At 39.7% G+C, this 20000-nt stretch overlaps 1 protein-coding gene across 1 annotated transcript in view; it reads left to right on the top strand.

Moving 5' to 3' along the window:
- Nucleotides 1-20000, top strand: part of MEGF11 (multiple EGF like domains 11) — a 4956374-nt gene that overhangs the window by 3219345 nt on the left and 1717029 nt on the right. The gene's annotated exons all lie outside the window — the stretch shown is intronic.

Raw genomic sequence — 20000 nt, 5'->3', positions numbered from 1 at the left:
GCTGCCAGCTGGTAAGGTATTACCTCTGCAAATGTTATTGTCATCAGAGTGCCTTCTATGTCTCGAAAAAAATCAGGGAAGTGAAAACTTTGACTGGAAAATAAAATCAGGCAGCATGGCATCCCCCACCAAGCCATTCTGGGTAACTTGAATTTAATAATAACCCCTTGCTATGACACAGGAGACACTAGCCCTGTAGAGAAGATCATTATAGAGATCTGTTTACCTCTAAATGGCTCATTTTTCCTTTAACAATTTTCCTCTAATAATGTTATTTCTAAAAGATTATGCCAAGTGATTAGATCTATCAGTCAGAAGAACTACATGTGTATATAATATTTATCCCAATATAACAAATATATACTATGCAAAACAATGCTGTAACATAATAATTTCTTGATACATAAATGTTTGTATCCAAACCAACATATTTGTATATAACATTATTTACTGTACTTGAAGATTGCTATATTGTTTGTTTTTTGTGCACTGTTATACTATTGCTTATTATTATTATTATTATTATTATTATTATTATTATTATTATTATTATTTTGTCTTGTAATTCACTGCATTTTTATTTCTCTGTGGAGCTTTTCCACCGGGCCTCCACTGAAAATGGGTAATCAGCCCAATCAGACTATCCTGGTAAACAAATGTAAAATAAAATAAAAATAAAAATAAATGTACTAGTATAAGTACTACACAAACTAGCAGCGTCTCCAGGAATGGTGTCTGGCTGAAATGTATCTGTCTCACTTTCTAGTACTGACAGGTTCCCATACAGTGAATATTGAACATGTTTTTTCAAATTTTAAACCATATTTTGGGTGGTATGGGTGAAGATGTTAACATTGTTGCTAATACTTGTTTCTCCATTTCAGTTTCAATCCAGGTACTTTCTGGATAGATTGTGCATGACCTTCTTATGTCCATGTGGGTTTTGAGCAGGGAGCTGTTGGTTCTTCCCGCGTCCCAGTGACACATTAATATTTGAACTGGTGATTCTGACAGCTGCCCCTTTGTATTTGTATAGTGTATGAATATGTGTGTCTGTGTGTAGGGTGTGTGTGCTCTACAGCGATATGGTGATGTTCATCGTGCATACAGCTGCAGTCATAACAGATGGGTTATCCTGCCATCAGGCGGGTCCTCGGTCGGCCAAATTCCAAAGTCTAGGTCCGGCGTCGGTTGTCGTCACTTCCTCCCTGACGTCAGTGCGGCAGGGGTATAAAAGAGGCAGCTGACACCATTTTCTTCAGTCTTTCTTGCCGCGCAGTGCCCGAAGCAGAAGCAGTTCGCAAGTGCCGGTCAGCCAGGTCCTGAGATTTACGCAAGTATTTCAGCCGAAGTCTTCTTGAAAGCTAAGTACCCCAGTGGGGAAACTTTTCTTGCCTCAGACCGATGTCAGACAAAGTTAATAATTGTATTTCATGTGGGAAGCAAATACCGCATAAGGATTTCCACTCTTACTGTATACCTTGCTTAGGCCCAGACCACGACATCTCAGCCTGCCGTTTTTGTGCTAGATTCAACAAACACACTATTAAGCATCGGGCGGAGTTCACCCTTCACTTTTTTGGCAAAAAATTCAATTATATTATGTCGTCGGATACTCCGACTCCAGTTTTGAGCAAAAAACGTAAAGATAAGGACCGGCATACGAGGTCCGCACCACCTACTGATACCACGCTAAGGCCGACTACCAGTTCTCCGGTACTCAGCGAGGCGCCTACGCAGCCCCTGAGTACCGATGACAATGCATTACCAGTGTCTTCAGTACCCGAGGTCACAGGCTCCTCGGCCCCCATTCCTACTACAGATACCGACGCTACTCCTGGCGGGGAAACTCAGAATTTAGACAGGCCTGCCATTTCTCAAGGGGTCGTCAGGCCTTCCTCCTTCTCTATTAAAGCCTTCACTAAATCTAAAACAGCCATGAAAACCAAAAAACAGGTTCCTCAGACACCTGCTCAAGGCACCATGCCTAAAAAGCAGATGCTTAAAATGGCTGAGGATTTGATTACTCTTATAAGAGGTTCTCAACCCCCCTCTGACAAAAGGCCTAGATTAGAGGAAGACTACCCTTCCTCAGATCAAGCTTCTATTACCTCAGAACTATCTGAGGACCAGGATTGTGCCTATTCTCCATTCGAAGACTCTGATGCAGAGGAGTCTATTCCCTCGGTCTCCCCCCCTGAGGACTTCTCTTTTGGGGAAACCCTGCATACATTGAGGGAACACTTTCACTGGGAAGGCCAAGATTACTCAGATTCCAAGAAAAGGCTCAGGGAATTTCTTCTGCTCCCCCAGCATAGGCCTCGGGCTATCCCTCCTGTTTTAGATATATTGGATGATGTGTACACAGAAGCCAGCCTTAATCCTGATTCTTTGCCTCCAGCTCCTGTTAAACCAGACAGGTATTACCGGGTTCCTGATTCACACCAGTTCCTATATAAAAGCCGTACTGCTGACCCAGAAACTATTTCACAGGGTCCCAATGGAATTAAGGCCTCTACTGCTAAAAAACATTACCTTCAGAGAGAGATTCCAGAGCTTTAGAAAGGTGGGGAAAAAGGTGTACACCTCGGCCACTTAAACCATGAGGGCATTAAACTGTCAGTTCCATATGTTAAAGTATCAACAGTTTTTGATATCTCAGCTGAAAAGCAAAATGACACAACCAGAGCGACCAGATTTAAAAGAGTTGCAGGATTTGTTGCATGGTGCAGAGCAAGTGGGTAAACATACCTTGCAGTGTGGTTTTGATGCTTTAGAGGCCTCATGTAGAGCTGCTGTTATGGGGTCTGTTATACGTAGACATGCTTGGCTCAAAGAGCAAGCCTTACCAGATCATGTCAAAGCTAAATTATTAGATGCACCTCTTCAAAAAGATGTATTGTTTGGTGTTAAAGCAGAGGAGGTGCTAAAGAAAATGGAGGAAAAAGCGAAATCAGTGCAAACAGTGAAAGATTTCCTGCAGGTACAGCCTCCACATTTCAGCAGAAACTGGCCTTCAAAAAATTGGTCCTTTCCAGCCACAGACAGACCTCAAAGGGGCAGATACAGGCGTCCAAGGGGTAGAGGGCATCCTCAAGGATCTTTCAGAGCCAGACAGTGGCAAGCACCAACCCCAAGAGGTGGAGAAGATAGATCACAGTCTTTCAGAAAACAGACACAATGACTTCCCCCTACACCTGCCAAGCAAAGCTTTAATGGCAGCACCTTTGGGCAGAAAACTGACATTATTCCCTAAAAATTGGCATATTGTTACAAAAGACAAATGGATTCTGGACATTATAGACAGAGGCTACAGGTTCCACTTTCACACCCTTCCAAAAATGAGAGGCATGCCAAACCTGCCACAAAATCAAAGGGCAGAGGCACAAAAACAAATGTCAGCTCTCATGGACATGAAAGCAATTCAAGGGGTACCTGCAAAAGAACAAGGTCAAGGGTTTTATTCCAGACTATTCCTGGTACCAAGAAAAGACAAAGATTGGAGACCTATCTTAGACCTATCCATCCTAAACACATATCTACAGGTGCCAAAATTCAAGATGCTCACATTAAAGCAGCTTCTTCCCATGCTGGGCAAGGAGTCTTGGCTGGTAACATTCGACCTCAAGGAGGCATACCTGCATGTCCCTATCAGACAAGATTACAGAAGATACCTCAGATGTCTTGCAGGTTCAACCCATTACCAATTCTCTGCATTGCCCTTTGGCTTATCTACTGTGCCCAGAGTGTTTACGAAATGCCTGGCATCAGTAATTGCCTTCTGCAGACTACAAGGGATACAAATCTACCCATATCTGGACGACTGCCTGATCCAAGTGGACAGCAAGGACATACTACTGCAGCACCTGGCGTTTGTAATAAAACTGTTGAACTTCCTGGGATACACAATCAACAAAAAGAAATCAAAACTGATACCCTCTCAACAAATAATTTTCCTGGGTGCCAACTTGGATACAACCACCCAGATGGCCTAGCTCATGCCAGACAAGCAAGAGCAATTGTCTCAATACTTCAGAAAAGTGGCAACTTACACCAGGCTAACTGCAAGTAAAGTCCTGCAGGCTCTGGGATTCATGTCATCTTTCATCCTACTTATCCCATGTGCAAAGCTGCATATGAGGAAACTTCAATGGTACTTAAAAAACTTATGGTCTCAACACAGCCACAGCTTGGAAGCAATTATACCGCTCATTCCATGCCTTCAAAAGGAATTTATGTGGTGGGCTCAAGCTTGCCAAAGAAACACAGGTCTTCCTTTCTGTGTACCTCAAGCAACTCAAATCATCACAACAGACGCCACAGACTACGCATGGGGAGCACACATGACAAATCAGTGCATTCAGGGAAAATGGGCACGAAAAGAGAAGCTCCTTCACATCAACCAAAAGGAAATGCTAGCTGTGCAAAAGGCTATTATGACCTTCAAAGACCTACTGCATCCAGGCCAGCTATTGATAAGGACAGACAACACCACAGTGATGTGGTACATAAACAAACGGGGGAACTCATTCATACCCCCTGTGCAGGCAAGCCATGACCCTATGGAACACAGCACTGGAATTGACAATTCAACTACAAGCACAAATCCTGCCAGGGAAGGAAAACACACTGGCAGACAACCTAAGCAGAAATATGACAGATCCACACGAATGGAAGTTGCATCCTCAAATTTTCACAAAGATAACTCAGGCATGGGGACAGCCAGACATAGATCTCTTTGCTACCCACAGAAATTGCCAGTTGAAAAAATTTTGTTCAAGGACCTATCATCCACAGGCCTGGAAAGTGGACGCACTTTCCTTCAATTGGGCAACATTGACAGTCTATGCCTTCCCGCCTCTTCCTCTGCTGCCCAAAGTTCTATTAAAAGCCAGAGCAGAGAAGCCGAAAATGATTCTCATTGCTCCAAACTGGCCCAGGCAACACTGGTATCCGCTCCTGAAGAGCCTGACACATTCCCCACCGTGGATCCTACCTCTAGTCCCTCTTCTGTTGTCCCAGCACAACTACAAAACCCTTCACAGCCATCTCAAAACTCTAAATCTAGCTGCATGGAGAATTCCTTGATTTCCCAACAGACTCTCCTCTCCAAGGAGGTGCAGGATGTCATCTTGGAGGCCAGAAGACCCTCTACTAGAAAGGCCTACTCCTCCAAATGGAAACGATTTTGTGCCTGGAATCAAAAGAAGGGACAGAATCCTTGGGTAATAAATATACCTCAAATTTTACAGTACCTAGCTGAGATGTTAAACAATGGACTTTCCTTCTCCTCCATCAAGATCCACGCTTCAGCCATTTCTGCACAATACAACACAGATCCTCCTTTATTCTCTCATCCTCTCTTAAGGCAGTTCCTCAGAGGGGCAAAGAATATAAAACCCCCAAGGAAACTACCAGTCCCTGCTTGGGACCTCAACTTCGTATTGGAAAAGCTGACCCTTCCTCCCTTTGAGCCAGCTTCTTCATCAGAGTTACAGTACTTGTCATGGAAAACAGCCTTTCTTCTGGCTATCACCTCAGCTCGCAGGGTTTCGGAGCTACAGGTCCTCATGGCTGTGCAACCATTCATCATTTTCCATCAGGACAGAGTTTCCTTATGAACCAACCCTACCTTTATGCCAGAGGTAGTATCCAGTGTAGCTTTGAATCAGACTATCCACTTACCTACCTTTTATCCTAATCCACAAAACAAAGGGGAAAGACTGCTACATTCCTTGGACATTCACAGACAACTTCATTATTATTTGGACAGGACAAAGCCATTCAGGAAATCTGAGCAACTCTTTGTGTCCTATGCTGCAGGTGCTCAAGGAAAGGCTATTTCCAAACAGACAATTTCAAAATGGATAGCCCACTGCATACGCTTTTGTTACTCATTTCAAGGAAAAACTGTGCCTGCATGCATCAGATCCCACTCCACCAGAGCCACAGCTACCTCTGCAGCCTTCCTCAGAGGCGTCCCTACCAAGGATATTTTGGAAGCAGCAACCTGGAGTTCAGTGCACACTTTCTCCAAGCACTATCATCTCCCACTATACTCTAAATCTAGAGCGGGCTTTGCCACAGCAGTCCTGCAGGGCATCCTAGCCCCACCTAGTTCCACTTAGTGCCTACCACCCTTACTTAGCTTTGGGATTCTACCCATCTGTTATGACTGCAGCTGTATGCACGATGAACATAGTACAGTTTTGTACCTACCATAAATGTAGATGTTCGAGTGCTCATACAGCTGCAGTCCAGGTTTCCCTCCCTCCAACCCCTCTTAGGACAGGCCTTATGACAAACCCTTTTCATATAACCTTTTGGGGTACTCTTCTATGGTGTATTTGCTTGCAACTACTGTTTTTGATTTATCAACACTGCATTTTTGCATAACATTATGTTTGCCTTCCTTCTGGGGGCACCTGACATCTGGGGCAAGAAAAACTGAAGAAAATGGCATCGGCTGCCTCTTTTATACCCCTGCCACACTGACGTCAGGGAGGAAGCGACGACAACTGACGCCGGACCTAGACTTTGGAATTCCGCCAACCGAGGACCCACCTGACGGCAGGATAACCCATCTGTTATGACTGCAGCTGTATGAGCACTCGAACATCTACATTTATGGTAGGTACAAAACTGTACTTTCTATCCATGACTGGTTCTATGCCTTACACTCAGGAAATGCTGGAAGAGAGTTCAGCATTTTACAGACCTAAAAAGGATAAAGCAAATCCCAAAAAATGTGTGATGAATAAATTAATCTGATTTTAGTATAGCGCTGCCTTAGTGTGCAATTTGAGAGGGAACTTTGCAAATATACATGATGCTAGCTGACATATTTCATTCATAGTACCTAATATTAAAGTGTTTCAGTTGTTTATAACAGTGGAACTATTTTTCAGGTTGTGAGACTGTAGGTTTATATCCATGCATTTCTCATATTATACTGGTGTGACTGGAGTAGGGAAGGTAAACTGAATGCTAGACCTATATTATTTTCTGCCAAACCCTATGCAATTCTTCTATGCTATCCTCTAAATGCTTTGAAGTAAACTCAAGATCTTCTCCATCTTTAAGTATCACATACAAAATCAGCAGATGTAAAAATAAACCACATAATTTATACATTATACTTCAAAGTTATGCTTCATAGCCATGGTCTGAACATAAAGTATTATGTAGTTAGAACAATGTAAGTTTTCTGAAGTAGTGTGGCATGTATAATCTTCAACTAATATTCATTGAATTACAATATACAACCTCATCTGTTAACACCACTGAGTGTCTGCAACTGTCCCTTCTAGGGGAGCACCGTGTGATTCAGTATAGTTTCTGAATCAAAATGTATATATGATTCTTCCCTAGTGGTGTCATTTCTGCTGCTGCAATGAAAATGGTTGAAATGTAAATAATTTGAATACTTTGAAAATAGTGCTTTTTTCTCACTTCTTTGCCTTTTTCTGTAATTAACAATCACCTTAGGGATGATAATATTAAGTAGTGAGGGTGGGTGATATCATCATTTCATTGTCTGCCCAAAACATACATTCCTACCACCCATCTCAGGCATTTCATCTCCATCACCTCTGCCTTCCTCAACTACTCTGTCTTCTATTCCCAGGTCTCTGCACCATATAGAAATACTGGTCGAACCACACTTTTGTTTAGTATTACTGTAGGGGAGAACTCTTATAGTAAAGGAATCATAAGTGTTAGCTACTCTGTTACACTATTGTAGAAATAATGTAATAAGAGATGGTGATGTATTACTGAAACTTGGTGATGTATTACTGAAACTTGGCTTAAACCCTCAACCAAAGATCATGAAATAACCCCCCCAGGATATAACATCCTAAGAAAAGATCGTTCCACCAAAAAAGGTGGGGATGTAGCCATATTTTATAAATCAGAAATCCAACTATCTACCTTCAATGTCCCACTACCCACAAACTCCACAACAGAAACCCTATCAGCCAAACTTCAAATCAATAACCATAAATCCATCTACATAATCTGTTCCTACCTTCCCCCAGGTAACAATATCAGTAATCTAGAGAATATACTTAGTAGCCTATCTATACACCTACCCCAGGAAACCATTGTCTTAGGCGACTTTAATATAGACTGGTCTACTTGTTTATCCCCTAATCCCACTAACCACATAAATCTTTATGGTTTCTCACAAATGATAACCACCCCTACAAGAATCCATAAACAAAGTGGCAAGGAAACCATACTAGACTGGATTCTCATTAACAGTCATCCCTCAACTTATAAACATGGAATCCTTCCTGATGACATCAGTGACCATGCTCTTACCTATTTAATTAAACAAAAACTTCATAGACCCAATCCAACTATTTTTAAAACCTCGCGCTCAAAAAACTTTCATCCTGAGAACTTCCAGACAGAACTGCCGGCTTGTGATTGGTCTCCACTGCTTCATCTTCAACTTGATGAAGCAGTCACCTACTTTAATACTAAGTTCCTTCAAATCCTAGACCTCCATGCCCCCTATCGTTCATCAAGAACAAAGACCAAAACTGCCCCATGGCTCACAAAACAAACTAGGCAAAAAAATCCTCCTAAGAAATAAAATCTGGGCCAGGTGGAGAGCCTCTAAAAGCCCTTCTGACCATCTTTACTTTAAACAACTAAGAAATGCTACAAAAAAAGACATCCACCTTGACAAAAGAAACTATTACTTTCACCTCCAACAAACCCACAATCAAAAACCACAAAATTTCTGGTCAGCTATCAACAAACTACTTAATCCAGGCCACACCAAGTCTCCCACACCATCAGGAATTTCCCAAAATAACCCTAAACTAATAGCTGAATCCTTTAACACCTATTTTATCGAAGCCATACAAACTCTAGCAAACTCTCTATCTCCCACCAGCTCCCTCCCACCTAATGCTACAACAAACTCAACTCCTCCTTTTCACATACAACCTGTTCCTACATCCCTTATTTGTAACCTCCTTCTAAAACTCAAACCATGTACCCCCTCTGCTGACTGTATACCAGCAGAATACCTGCAAATTGCAGCTAAAGTCATTGCCTACCCTATCTCTATCCTTATCAATAGAACCATTTCAGAAAGTAAAATCCCCCTTATATGGAGGGTATCTCACATCATTCCTTTACACAAAGGTGGCACATCAACTGACATTTCCAACTTTAGACATATCGCCTTACTCTCTCTTATAGCAAAAATAATGGAAAAATGTATCCACCTACAACTTCTTGACCATCTTCTCCACTACAATTTACTTGCCAACTGCCAACATGGTTTCAGGCCATTCCACAGTACATCAACTGCCCTGCTATCCTTCTCTGACTCTATAAACAAAAATCAGAACAATTACTCCCTTTCCTCAGCTTTGTTTATTGACCTTTCAAAACTCTTCGATATGGTCAACCACAATCTGCTTTTAGAGGTACTAAAAGCCCATTCACTAGACACACAGGCACTACTCTGGTTTAAATCCTACCTAGAAAACCGTCATCAAGCAGTCCTCTGGGACAATATGCTGTCAACTCCCCTCCCCGTAAACCTAGGAGTACCTCGAGGTTCCATACTAGGCCCTCTTCTCTTCTCAATATTTATCAACGACCTTAACACTACAATTCCTCAAGCCACCTGCATTCAGTATGCTGACGACTCTACTTTAATCTGCTCCACCAATTCCCCAACCACACTCCACACCCTTACCCAGTCTGTATTTAACACCGTTGAAAATTGGTTCATGCAGCACTGCCTTCTCCTAAATGCAAAAAAACAAAATTATTACTCTTTACTCCCACTCGTAAATCACCACAATTTCACTTCACTATAACCTCAAACAATGGAACCACCATAAACCCTGATACCACAACCCGTCTCTTGGGCATAACTATTGATAACAACCTTAGTTATGATGACCACATCAACTATACTGTAAAATCTGTTAAAAAAATCTAGGTTCACTGTATAGAATCAAACCCTTCCTTACAACTATAGCCAGAACCACAATAGCCCAAACTCATCTGATCTCTACCCTACTGTATGCTTCTGCTATTTACACTAACCTTTCCAAAAGCAACCTTACCAAACTTGCCAATAGCTACAACAACATAGCCAGATTTGCTACTGGCAACCCTTTTAGAACACACCACTGTATCAACCTCAAACAACTGGGATGGCTAGAACTGCAACACCAACTACTCTATCATCAACTTACTATGACCCAAAGGATACTCTTCCACCCTAATAATATCCCAATCCTCACTAATCTTACTACCCCTTACAAAAATCTTACCACTCTTCGCTCAGCTGATAAACTTCTAGTTTCCACTATTAAATCTAAAAACAAAGCTGGAGACTCTCTTTTTACTAATACAGCTGGAAAGGCCTGGAACCACCTGCCAAGCGAGCTTTCTACCATCTTTTCCACATATCTTTTTAAAAAAAACCTCAAACAGCATTTTAAAACTCACTGGCTCTGCCCCTGCTTCAACCCCGACTAACCTCCACACCTCAAACATTCCTGCTAATCCCTTTTATGGTACCTCCAGGGTACTATATTGCCACTCTCCCCATGGCCTTTCTCACTGTACTATGATTTACTAAAAAAAAAAAAAAAAAAAAAAAAAAAAAAATTAATTACTTTTACATTTGCTTAATATTCATTTGCAAAGATCTTAATAATGTTTTACCTGTATATGCTTATAGCTTGATATTGCTTTGTTTTCTATAATTGTATAATTAATGCCCTTCTTGGAGCCTTGTTTTCTATAATTGTATAATTAATGCCCTTCTTGGAGATTTTCTCCCCGGGCCTCTTCTGAAAATGGACATGTATCCAGTTAGTCCAGCCCGGTCAACAAAATGTAAATAAATAAATGTGGGATTGCAGGGGGCTTACCCCATCCTTTAAAACACTGTTTTTTTTATTTTTTTCTTACTTACAGTTTCAATGGTTCAATGGTCAGTTTGTTTACTGATAGATCAACTTCAGATAAGTTTGCATTACTCGTGTGTGTGTGTGTGTGTGTGTGTGTGTGTGTGTGTGTGTGTGTGTGTGTGTGTGTGTGTGTGTGTGTGTGTGTGTGTCTATATATATATATATATATATATATATCTATATATATATATACATATATATACATATATATATATATATATATATATATATATATATATATATATATATATATATATATATATATATATATATATGTATGGGGTCTAATTCTAAATTTCAAACTTTAAAAACATTGACTTTCTTATGGTCGAGACCATAAGATCTAAGTTTAGAAACTTCAAACCATTTAAATGGATATCGCTGTGCAGAGTGGAATGGTATATTTACCATTTTCCTCACTGTAATGTGATCTTACAGTTGGCATATTTAATTAGCAGGGGATGTGGGAGGTGTAGGGGGCTTGCTTCCCTGCAAAAATATATAAAAAAAAATGTTTTTATTTTTTTTTTTAATTTAAATTTCAAAATTATAAAACTTCAATCTTATGGTCTCGACCTTAAGAAAGTGGACATTTTGAAAGTTCGGAATTTAGAAGTAGACACACACATATATATATATATATATATATATATATATATATATATATATATTTATTTGTTTATATATATATATATATATATATATATATATATATATATATATAGATATAGATACATATTGGGAGTGTACATTGTCACAGCTAAGAAGATGAGAACAGAAGGTTTAGGAATGCCAAATAGGACTGCTGCAAGTTTCTGTACTCAACATTTCACCAGATAGTACTGCTTAGGTAATACATTGAGGGCATTGTGGGCTTGAAGTTATGTTTTACACCTTCTCACTCTCTTTTGATTCTGAACAAACTCAGTGTAGATATATAAAGGTTTACTATCAAAAAGTTGAAAAAAAAATCTATTAATTTGATCGAACTGGCATTCCAAATTTGGCAATGTCACTTTTATGGAATGTTGAAAATCATCACTTTGACTTCTGCAGTAGAACAAATTTGAAATGTCAGAAGGGATGTCAGACCCTCAGGAAGTTGTGCTGAAGCTTACGAATTGTATGTCTACAGCACACGTTTTTACAGATAAGCCCCCCTGCACCCCCCACACCCCCTGCAAATTATATATTCCAACTCCGAGATCACATTACAGTGAGGAAAAGGTTAAATTTTCCAATCCCTACTGTAGTCCAATCTGTTATCAGAACATCGAATGCACATTAGCGGCAGTACACTACCTTTCACTAATGTGTATTTGAACATTTTCAGAACGGCATTGCAGAAACTGGAAAAGACGCAATCGACCATCCCAGTTTCTCATAAGTGCCTTTCCATATTTTGATAGTAAACCATATATGTGTGTGTGTGTGTGTGTGTGTGTGTGTGTGTGTGTGTGTGTGTGTGTGTGTGTGTGTGTGTGTGTGTGTGTGTGTGTGTGTGTGTGTATGCATATATATACAGAGAGACATCAGAGGAGTTTGGGATCACACCCCTACATTGGGATGTCAAGGGGTGTTTGCACCTCTGCAAAATTTGCATCTTGCTGTTTTAAGCCTGTGTCCTCCCCAGGCTTTATAACTTTTAGTTTAACTTAATCATGTGTTGGCTAAACAAAATACTATTAATCACAGTAAATCCATATATATGTTTGTCTGTCTGTTGTGCAATGAGACAAAACTGGTGTCAGCATGGTAGAAGTATTAAATGTTAACTATGTACTATAACGACTTGAAAAAAAGTTTCCCTTTTATCACTATGCATCTGCAAATTATAAAAAGCATTTTGACTTTAGGTTAGGCAGCAGCTTAGGATTTTTTAAAGCAGCTATATCACGATAAAGATCGAAAAATGTTAGAAACTGAGTAACTCTTTGAAGGTATAACTAAGAACTAAAATAGCATTTATTGCCCACCCAAGCTCCAAGTGGTGTAAATGTTTGCAGGGTCAAGCACTTGCATAAAAAATAAAGTAGATAAAGGTTTACAGGGTCAAACACTGGCAAAAAAAATAAAGTAGATAATTTGGAAGCCGATCCATATCATTGGCTTTTACTTTTAGAGAACACTTAATAAGTAAAGACATCATCTAGATGTGAGGTTACCTTTCCTATATCCACACCACAGAATATTCATATGGCTGATAAGTGAGCACTAAAGTTTTAGTCCCAAGATTGAAATGGCAAAATGGTTGTGCAAGACCTAGCTTGCTTTACATGTGAAACGTTGAATTCATATTCCTAAAACTACTCATGTAGGATATCCCACTAGTAAAAGCCAAAGCCTAACCACCTTAACAACGCTGTGTGATACACACAGTGGGAAAATACTGCATGGTAAAGAGGATGTTATTCCCACTGCCCATTCCTCAACCCTTGTTCCTTTTTGAAACAGCAATTAGAGGAGTGACTGGCGTGTTTACATTGTGCTAATAGCAGTTACATGTCTTGACCTGAGTAATTCCCTTCTCTGAGACAGATAAAGCAAGAATTCCTGCAAGAATAAAATGCCTTCTTCATTTCTAGTATGGTTGTGTGTATGCAAGGGTGCTTACATCCTTCTTGAGAGCAGGTCAAAAAGGATCAAAAGTGTGCTTCCCAGCTAGGACTGGACATATTTATACTGACTGTCAAAACTAGAGAAGCCAACACAAAAGTAATACTCTGTAGGGCAATAAGGAGTTTTAAATATGAGGACATCTCACTCTAGACTAGATATGGAAACTAAAGTAAGATTCTCTGTTCATTTGGAAATTTGTTCTGATTAGGCTCTGGGAAATAGTCTTTGGAAAGTATCATGTATATAGAGATAACATGGTTTTGTTCACTTTGCAAAGTGTTGCTTCTGTAAGCTTCTTCATGTACTCCTAGCCTCCTTCAAAATGCCAGTATATGTTTTGAACTGCTATCTGTATTATCAGAAGCTAGCATGCATCTGCTATAAAACCTGTGTCATTTGGCATCATCTTCTGTTCTTCTCACTGGTTAAAAGTGTTCACTACTTGTCTCTGTTTTCCATTCATGACTAATATGACATCCCCTGGAGATTTGGCAGTGACTCTTACAAGCCTAAACTTTATTATTCATATTCCCCCAGCTGTTTCCTAGAATATTTTGTCACGTCTGTCTCTTCCATTTTAGCAAATGAGTTGTCTGTTAGCTCAGACTGTTGATTTTCAGGTCAATGTAAATGTCTTAGGGCTACATCTGATTTTCCTTCCTCTTATGGAGTATTTATATTTCATTTATCTGGTGGACTTCTTTCAGAAGGACACCAAGACAATGGATGAAATGAAAACAGTGCATACCACCTACCTGGCCCTGGCTAAGGAATTCAATACAATACCCCACTTGGGTATAATTGACAAATTCACCAAACTGTACATAAACTCCTATCTAACTCACTAGATTGCCAGCTGGCTCACAGATAGGATGCAGGAAGTCAGGATTGGTGATACCACCTCCACTAAGAAATCAGTCACCAGAGGAATACCTCAGGACTCCATGCTGGGACCACTCCTATTTGGCATCTAATCATCAGAGCTAAAGGTTAATGTCAAGGGCATTTGGCTGACCAAGTTTGGAGATGACTGCAAACTGGGAGGTAACATAGATTCTCCCTCATGTCACAGACATCTTTCATAGTGTCATAGATTAGTACTAGGCTAATTGCCCTTGTTGGGCATTTTAAGCCTAGCCAGTTACTCCATGTGAGAATCAAACCCTACACCTTGTGCCTGCAAGGTAAACACCTTAACCATTACACCAACCTCCTACCAACACTATGACACTATGAAACATCTTTCAAGAGAGTGTAACACAAATTGAAGTCATGGACTAAAGCTCAGTGCCATAGTGCACTATAGCACCTCTTGGGAAAACTGCCATCCAGGTTAATTACTCTATTAATAAAACACCCCTAAAAATGAACCCAGTAGTCAGAGATCTGGGAACATATGTAGACAGTAATCTGGCCTTTGACCAACATGTCACCAAGGTGGTAAGAAAGTCACTCTATGTCGTCCACATTATAAGTAATGGTATGGCATCCAGGTTCAAGGACGTCATAGTGACACTTTATTGGCTCTTATCAAACACATCATTGAGTATAATTTCCCTTTGGCATGTACCTGACCAGACACATGGAACAGTTGGAATGCCCATAAAGGTTCCTTACCAGAAGAATCCAGGGCATTAACACATTGTCCTATATGGATCACATTAAAACCCTTTCTCTGTATTCTGTCATTTACAGGTTACTAAGCCAATCTATGCCTGGTATATAAGGCATCCTCATATCCAGCTCTGATGGACCTTTTACATATCCACAAAATGAACAGTATCACAGCCACTAGATCCAAGGATTTAAATTTTGCTTGTGACATAAATAAGACATGTTAGTGAGATGGATATGTGTCTCAGAGGATCCCCATACTCTGTAACAGGCTCCCTCTCCAACCATGTGAAGCAGAGTCTATGCCTAGCCCTATTTAAGCATTACCTTGACAAATGGATGTTAACTCAGAAAGTAGCCGGGTTCCTATTAAGTTATCGAAAGTAACGTAATCAAACAATCAGAACTTCGAAATGGCTGCATTTCGAAGATCACATTGTGGGATCGCAGTATAGTGAAGATTGGGTTATTTGCCCTTTCCTCACTGTAGTGCGATCTCGGAGTTGGAATATATATTTAGCTGGGGCTGTGGGGGGTGCAGCCCCCCACAATAAAAGTTTTGATATGTGGCTGTTTCAAAGTTCTGAGCATTTGATTACATTATCTTTTGATAATGTAATTTGAACCCAAAGTAGCCATGGGTCTGGCCCCCCCTTTTTGGTTCGGCTTATATAGGCCCCAGGGCTGATAGCCTAGTACCTACCTATGAACCTATGAACCTATGTCTCTGATACAGGGATGCAGTAATGTTCAAGTTAACATCCCCCCAACATAACCTCTAGAAACTTCTTAACCAAACATGCTTCATCTTAATAAACATCCATGATGTACAGACAGACAACTGGGTTGGATTGCATGGCTAGGCTTATGAAGGCCCTGGTGGTCATTGGCCTAATATGTAACTATGAACCTGTGAACCTACAAAATGTACCATATGATGATATTTTCCTTGATAGTAATAGAGTGTAAGCTTGGTAGCTGAGCCTATGAGCTTATAATCAGCAACAATGGATAGAACGTTTTTATTTTCATGATTTCTTTATAACCTTTACCCAAAAGTCCATCATTACATGCACATTTGGGAAGCAATAAAATGCTACCCAAAGACTTTAATTTGCAATGCTTTTTTTCAGGAAAATTGTAACTGCACCATCTTTTTCTTAACTTTCGGGATCATGTTTACCAGATAACAAAAACTCTTCAGGCATTTGTTCTGATAAAAATATCCAGGAAGTAGGGAAAGAAATAGTGAGCAGTCCTAATAAGAAAGGTAAGCATGGAGACTGCAGTGGTAGCACCAACACCTGCCATGGTTGTGACAGTTGTAAACTGTGAGTTGTTACGTTTATTACAGTTTTAAAAACAAATGGCATGATAATGGGAGACCACATCCTTCTTTAGACATCCATGTATGTGAAAAATATGTTAACATATGTAATAGAATTAATCTAAAATATCTAATAGTGTGCAAGTGTTTGAACAGGCACTATAAATATCACAGTAAATAAATTACTCTAATCAGTATGTTAATTTTTTAACTAATTCTTATCCTCCTATGTCTCTAGCAGGGTCTGACTGAAACCTGTTATTTATCACAAATTTGCACTGCAGTCATTGCCACCTACCAAAGACCTTTGTAAGTTTTCTGAAACTAGAAAAGTTAGTTTGTAGACATGCCCAGCACCACTAATAGGCCTAACCAATCAACTACTGTTCTTATTACATTCCTGCAGATCATGAATGTGCTCTTGTATCCTTATTCCAAAATAGCACTTACTTTTTCCTGGACCACAACCTCCTTAATTACTCATCACCCCATAAACAGCTAAAGATGTGTGGTAGTCACTAGACTCATGAAACCAGGATGGTCCAAAGCATCGTTCACATAAATAATGTGCAGAGAAACTGAAGCATTTAAAGTCCTGTCAGCTGTTGTCATTTTTAGTTGCTGGAAATCTATAGTGTTTTCTTCTCTAAGCAAACAGTTGCACACTAACCACAGCCTTAGTATTTATTTTTTGGCACAAATTAGTAACTCCTATTTCCTTTTAATAATATATTCTGTCTCCCTATCATAATTATTAAATGTAATGCAAACTCTAGAGAATGTATTCATGTGCTAGACATGCTGATTAATTCCAAAATAAGTAGTCTGTATGCAGTATACAATATGTACTTTATTTTATATTTTTTGAATACCATCATCAGTTTTACTTCCAACCTGTCCATTCTGTAATCCTGTTCCCTTTATAAGAATATTCCTGTATAATTTGTTCATACTTCTAACAATAAATGAAAACTGTTTCATTCATTATATCAGTGTGTATATATATATATATATATATATATATATATATATATATATATGACAAAGAAGTCAAATGCAGTTGATGCTGAATGACATCTATCTTGTTGAAATTAAAAGCAGCTAATATACAGGGTAAGGTTCTACAGGTGACCATAGAGACGGAGAGACTCTACTCTCTGCAGCTGGAAGTAAATTAGGCTTAAACATGGAACTCCAACAACAGTAAAAAGAGAAAATATAGAATGTTATAAAAGTCCAGTAATCAGTGCAGATTTTTTTTACATTCTTTAAAATAATCTTGTGTTTAGAAAGTAATCTAGAGATGTCTTCTGATAGGAAGTATATTTTTTTTGTTATGAGGATGGACACGCATATGATCCACAATAGTTAAAGTATGTGGAATGTACTCTTTTGGGTGTCTTAGTAAAGCCTGATGTTTAAAACATCAAATTCTATCTGCTGTTTTATGACAAAATGTTTTGGGAACTTTGCTTGCATTTTCCTTTAATGTTATTTAACTTTGGTGCAGTTGACAAGACATGTCTTCTTCTTTCCCCAAGGAACAAATACATAATTTCACGCTTGTCCTCCCAACAAATCTTCATGTCACTTTAGCAATGATAGAAAAGTTATGACTGGTCTCCAGCATGCAATACAGAATATATAATAATAATGTAGGAGGTATGCACTTGAATGTGAAAAAAATAAGTGGCTGGAAATATTTTGCAGTGGAAAAAGCAAATTAATTCAAACTGACACTCTTCTGCATCTCCTGTCAGATTGCTCTAGGGAAGACCAAAGCTTAGTACTGCATCTTCTGATGTTTTTATCTTCAGTGATCCTTTTTTTTTGCCTGGTACCTCTAGTCTTGTTGAATATGTAGCTTTCAGACTTTATCATTTTGTCTCTTTGCGTTTCTACCATGAAGGAGGGGCAATGGTGGGGCAATGATGGATGGCAGGATAAGGTATATCATCAAGCACCGAAGGTGGGGTATCAGCATAACCACACCACTTCTCCCTCAAAGACATGACCATACCAGGTACCTCAGGTGGGTAAGGAGGGAGGTGTATCAACATAGCCATACCACTTCTCCTTCAAAGACATGACCATACCAGGCACTTCAGGTGGGTGGGGAGGGGGTATCAGCATAGCCATGCCACTTCTCCCTCAAAGACATGACCATACCAGGCACCTAAGGTGGGTGGGGAGGTTATAAGCATAACCACACCACTTCTCCCTTGATGATATGACCATACCAGGCACTTCAGGTGGGTGGGGAGGTTATAAGCATAAGCACACTACTTATCCCCAAAATTCATGACAGTACTAGAGCCTCCAATTCTTGGAACTGTATGTTTTATTGTTCTTGCAGATGTGTCCTCCCCCTAGCACACACATCTCCTTTACCAGAAAAACTCTGTTTGCTTGTTTTTCTTTATGATCAGTGTTCTGTTGCGGGGACACAAGCAGTAGCAAATCCCATCTCTAAGGAGAAGACTAGCCACAGCCATGCTGCATTATTTTCCCTTCACTCCACATATGCCTGTGATATCCAGACAGCTACTTGAACCCAAGTCACTAGTGGCATGAGATGATGCCCTACCCTACCTACTCACCTTGCCCTTTCCTTTTGCTATAATCTACAGAGTGATGGTACTTACCGACAACTTATTCACATAATTTATCATTTATTACACTACTCTTCTACAATTTTGGTTTACAATGGTGCCATTTCATTTATTACTGTAAGTATTGCTGACTGTGAATTCTTTATTCTTACCTTCAGACAGTCTTCAGATATGTTATGGTACATTCAGTGGTTGATTGGAGCCTTGGACATGTTTCCCTGAACTGTCAGTCATAGAAATGCATAGGAGGCTTAACTTTTCAAGTGAGGAGACTTGCTGGACAGTATTCTTCACAACTCCCAATTTAGTAGGCTTTGCAGTCAGTAACCCCCTGCTTATATAGGTGGCCCTAATGATACCTAAAATAGATGGTAGATTTCTCATACAGGGGAACGTGCTACTTCCTCTTCCTCTACCCAGAGCAGCTGCTTTGTGAAAACACTGAGTATCAACACTGGTGTGGGGGAGACAGAGTCATGGTCACTGAACTCCAAGAAAAGTTAGCACCACTGAGCCTATGAGTTTTTCTATGGCTGCAGTCACTCATTTGTGTGTCTTCATTTCATATCACTGTACATCGGTGTTGCATATCAAAGTGTTTGCTAAATTTGTACTTCAGAACAAAGTAGATATGTAGAGTTCAGAAGTAAGTGACCTATTATTTGTTCCTATGCCACAAAAATTTAATAGTCAGAATTTTTCACATTCTCACTCTAACTTTGAAGTCACCTACACTGTGTTGTGTAGTTTAATATTTTCCTGAGGGACTGTTTGAATTTCAGTGCAGATATCAGCTGCTCAAGTATAAAACTCTTATCTGTGTGTGTGTGTGTGTGTGTGTGTGTGTGTGTGTGTGTGTGTGTGTGTGTGTGT

Source organism: Protopterus annectens, chromosome 7.part0, assembly GCF_019279795.1.
Source record: "Protopterus annectens isolate FY-2018-M chromosome 7.part0, PAN1.0, whole genome shotgun sequence".
Classification (NCBI taxonomy): Eukaryota; Metazoa; Chordata; order Ceratodontiformes; family Protopteridae; genus Protopterus; species Protopterus annectens.
This window is presented reverse-complemented; position numbering and strand designations above follow the sequence as displayed.